The following is a 5,161-nucleotide window of genomic DNA, read 5'->3' as shown; positions in this document are numbered from 1 at the left end:
TGGCAGGGTGTGAGATTGCCCACCCTCCCAAAAGCTGAGGTGAGGCTACTGCCATGCATTGGCTGGCTGTGCACAGTGAGGATGACCTCAGCCACGATTCGCAACAGCAGCGTGAAAGCCGCCCAATGTGGAACCCAGCAAGGCAGGCATACGGTCTAAACCCACCAGGTCTCTCACCACCAAGGAGAGCACTTCAGGGGACTTCAGGCTGGCATGGTTCTCCCACGGGAGAGGTACAGGGACTTGGCAGCGATGGTCACAGACTCCCCGAGCTGGGGCAAGAACGGCCCTGGGAAGACCGGGGCAGGTTCTGCTTGGTATTGCTAATAAAGTCATAATTTTAAAATAAGCCTTTCTTTTCGACTAGTGCTAGATTTGCAGCAAAGACAGCACAGAAAGCTCCCATATGCCACATACCCAGTCCCTGCTGTTAATGCTGCACCCCTGCCATCACTGACGAGCCAACACCGAGAATCCTAGCAACAAAATCACTCCTTCTCCACATTCTCTTACTTCTGACCCAATCTCTCTTTTTTTTTCCCCTCTTCCGCAATCTGACTGTTGGTCACAAACTCCCCCAAGAACAGGGACAGATGCATAGTTGACTATCTGGGCCTCCCGCAGATGGTCTGCAACTCTCCCCCTGGGCTTCTCAGGGCCTTCTCTGGGGGTCAGGCCTGCTAAGTTGGTAAAAAAAACCTCCCCCCTCCAAAAAAAACCAAAAACCACTTCCTGTCAGGGTGCCTCCCTCTCTCCAGAGGCGCTGGAGACGTCCTCCAAAGGCTGTTTCTTCATCTATGCTGTGGATTGCTGCTATGACATCACCACACATGACACCCTTTCTTACCTGTGTTATGATCTGGGGGCAGGCATCCCTTCCCAGGAACCTGAAGGACCCACCTTGGTACCCCTTTTCCCACATTTGCCCCCCTCAGGGATCGTGTGCTTCTAGAAGTGAGAACCCTAGTTCTCATGCCCACCTGCCACCTCCTGTGCACACAGCCATCCTCCTGTCTCCACATTAACCTTAGATGAAAAGGTGGCCTTTACCTAGAAGTCAAGACACAGAATGGACAGGGTCATGTGACTGGCGGGTCTGGAAGCAGAGCTTCATTTTGCTAAGTCTCTGTCCACCCTAGCAGCTGCCCTGTGTTCAGGTCTGTAAGGCACCTTGTCTTCTGCATAGATAGCAAAGAGTGTGTGTGTGTGTGTGTGTGTGTGTGTGTGTGTGTGTGTGTGTGTGTGTGTAAGGTCTGCCACGGGGCTGGAGCTGGCCTCAGCCAGGTTCCAAGACACACAGGAACATACAGCAGTGTAAAAGCCACCAGACTTGGAGCCTACCGACACACACATATAGATTAAGATATGAGGAGACCCGTTCCTCACACAGGTGGACAAGTGGCCTTGGTCACCATGCATCAGCCATGCCTCTGCTCTAACCACTGGGCTTCTCTGAACTAATGCCAGGTAGCCTTAGGCCTCTCCGGGACCCCCTCTCTCAAATCCCTCCTCTGGCCCTCTCCATCTTCAGGATTCTCCATTACAGGAAGCAAGCCTCACTCTGTGGTGGTGAGTCTTGCCAACTTGGATTGAAAACCGCCTAAGGGACCAATGAAGGGTCCTAGTCACTTGTGACACTTGTTGGGTGTGTGCGTGTGACTGTGAGGGTGTCCCAGAGGGGATTGGATTTGGTGACTCTAGACTAATGCAGATGTGTCCACCCTGCGGTTGATGGGTTGACACGCACCCTAGGGCAGCTATGAACGTGGCGTAACAAAAACTGTAAAGTTAGTTAAACCATTCTTGCTACCTTGGTGTGAACTTTGTAGGTGGCAACATCTTGTTGTGATGCTCACAAGCTAGGCATGCCTGTGGGATGGATTCACACTGTGATGATATTATTGGGAGGTGGTGAAAGGCATGAGGTGGGGCATGGTGGAAGTTGCTACTGGGGCCATGACCGTGGAGGCCAGACCTTGGCCTGCTCACTTCCTGTATCTCCTTTCTCTTTCTCCTGTCTTTCATAAAGTGACCTGCTCTGCTTCACCATTCTCTCCCTGCTGTGAAGGGCAAAACGCATCTTGCCTCTTCTTAAGTTCTGTCAGCTTAGTGGTAGAGCATTTGATTAGCATCCAAGAAGATCTGGGTTCAAGCCCCAGCACGTCCAAAACAAAAATAAAACCATTCGTAGAGGCTGTGCATGCCTGCCCATCTCTTAGGATCCTTGTCCTTACTGAGGCAGAAATGTCAAGAGTCAGGCAGGCATGATGATGCATGCTATAAATTCAGCACTTGGGAGGCTGAGGCAGGAGGGGTGCTGGGAGTTCAGGATCAGCCTGGCAAACCAAGTGAGGTCTTGTCTACACACACACACACAGGCACACAGGCACACACACACACACACACACACACACACACACACACACAGAGAGAGAGAGAGAGATACACACACACACACATGCATGTACACACACACACACACACACAGAGAGAGAGAGACACACACACACACACAGAGAGAGAGAGAGAGATACACACACATGCATGCACACACACACAGAGAGAGAGAGAGAGAGAGAGAGAGAGAGAGAAAGAGGAGACACACACACACACACACACACACAGAGAGAGAGAGAGAGAGAGAGAGAGAGAGAGAGAGAGAGAGGAGATACACACACACAGAGAGAGAGAGAGAGAGAGAGAGAGAGAGATACACACACACACACACATGCATGTACACAGAGAGAGAGAGAGAGAGAGAGAGATACACACACACACACACACACACGCATGCATGCATGCACACACACAGACACACACAGACACGCATGCATGCATGCACACACAGATACAGACATACACGCATGCACACACACAGAAACACACACACACCACCCTCCCACCACATTGGTAAGTATTTTTGTCACAGCCTGCAAAAATAATACAGCTCATGTCACTATCGGAGAAACTGAGGCTGGAAGGACAGAGAGAAGCAGAGATCGCACCCAGGTCATGTCTGGGGAGGACTTTGGATTTCCTGGTCACAGATGACACACATGGCATGCGATGCTGGCTACAGCATTGGGAAGGGCAGAGGTGCTCACAGTCAGGGCCGGGGCCAGGCAAGGCCCCAGCTGAATCTGGCACTGCTTCTGAACAGCAGGACAAGAGCTAATTAATTAGGCCACTGTTAACAGGGTTCTAATGAAGATAAAGAGGCCGAGCAAGCAGCTGTGAGCGCTTAGTATGGACCTCTGAGCAGATGGGACAGCCAAGGGCTCCCCCACCACTGCAGCTTCAGTGGTGGCAGCATCGAGGGCCAAGTGTCTGTCTCCTGCTTAAATGTTTCCTCTTCTGGATGGACACTCTCCTGCAGCCTGCTGCAGTCACATCATAGGCCCGGCTCACCAGCAGAAACCTCCCTCCCTGGCAGTTGGAAGATGTCCCCTCCAGTATCTCCCCAGCAAACCTCCGGGTGTCCCTAAGCCAACCACTAGAGGGAGCAACCCAGCAGGATGACACCGTCCACCCCCTTGCCTTCCTGTGTGCGAGGGGCGGAGTTAGAGCCTAGAGATGCAGGCTGCGTCTTATTGTGCCATGAACATGTATGTATGCTTCTTGCTTAGTTTAAGTGAGGCTTGACATATATTGATGGGTTTGTTTTACGTCTATGCCCATTTTCCTCCGTATAACCCAGAACAGTCCTTTGTGAAATGAATTGCTAATACTTTCTCCTTTTATCGTTTATCTGTTGATTTTGTTTCTCCCATACAGCAGCTTTTTTATTTTTATGAGGTTGAATATGCCCATCTCTCACTTTACGGCTTCTAGGTTTTCTATAATTCCTAAGAGTAATTTAAGATTACAGTTCTTTTATTTGTGATTTGTTTGTTTGAGATGGAGGCTGACTCTTAGCCCTGGGTGTCCTGGAACTCACTATATAAACCAGGCTAGCCTCAAACTCACAGAGAGTCTCCTGCCTCTGCCTCTACCACACTAGCCCAGGCTTTGTACACTTTTTGTTTGTTTTGGGTTTTGTTTTTCCAGACAGGGTCTCTCTGTGCAGCCTTGGCTATCCTGGACTCGCTTTGTAGACCAGGCTGGCCTCGAATTCACAGTGATCCACCTGCTTCTGCCTCTCGAGTGCTTGGATTACATCTGTGTACCACCACGCCTGGCTCTCCCCTTCCTCTTAGCGTTTTTCCTTTTTATGTGTATGGGTATTTTGCCTGCATGTATGTCTGTGCACTACGTGCAAGTCTGGTGACCTCGGAGACCTTAAGGTATCAGATCCCCTGAGACTGGAGCTACAGGTGGTTTAAGCTGCCAGGTGAGTGCTGGGACTTGAACCCGGTCTTCTGGAAGAGCTGCTAGTGCTTTTAATCATGGAGACATCTCTCTAGCCCTTTCTTAAAACAAACAATTAAAACTTTAGTGCAAAAATTTTCAAATAGAAGCCAGGCGTGGTGGCACATGCCTTTAATCCCAGCACTTGGGAGGCAGAGGCAGGCGGATCGCTGTGAGTTCAAGGCCAGCCTGGTCTACAAAGTGAGTCCAGGACAGCCAAGACTACACAGAGAAACCTTGTCTCAAAAAACCAAAAAAAAAAGATTTTTTTTTTCAAATAGGAACCGGGCATGGTGGTGCACGCCTTTAATCTCAGCACTTGGGAGGCAGAGGCAGGCAGATCACTGTGAGTTCGAGGCCAGGCTGGTCTACAAAGTGAGTCCAGGACAGGCAAGGCTACACAGAGAAACCCTGTCTCAAAAAACCAAAAAATAGAAAAAGTTTCAAGTAAAAGAATACACATAAGTTGGGCGTGGTGGCTCACACCTTTAGTCCCAGCACTCAGGAGGCAGAGACAGGAGGATCTCTGTAAGTTCGAGGCCAGCCTGGCCTACATTGTGAGTTTCAGGACAGCCAGGGATACAGAGTAAGCCTCCATCTCAAACAAACAAGCAAAAAATTATACACTGCAACTAATCAAGGCCAGACCCCAGGCTCAGCGAAGTGCTGTACTGTTCAGCCACTTGGAACAGAAGCTGTGGGCCTTCACATCGGACCTTATACTTTCACCATCAAGCATATTTTTATTCACTTATAAGCCTCCAAAAAATGAGAAATCCATGGCAGAGTCAGAATTTTTTAAAAGTTAGCTTTA

This window comes from Acomys minous (assembly GCF_964271855.1).
Source record: "Acomys minous genome assembly, chromosome: 11".
In the NCBI taxonomy this organism is placed as follows: domain Eukaryota; kingdom Metazoa; phylum Chordata; class Mammalia; order Rodentia; family Muridae; genus Acomys; species Acomys minous.
Note: the sequence above shows the minus strand (reverse complement) of the source record.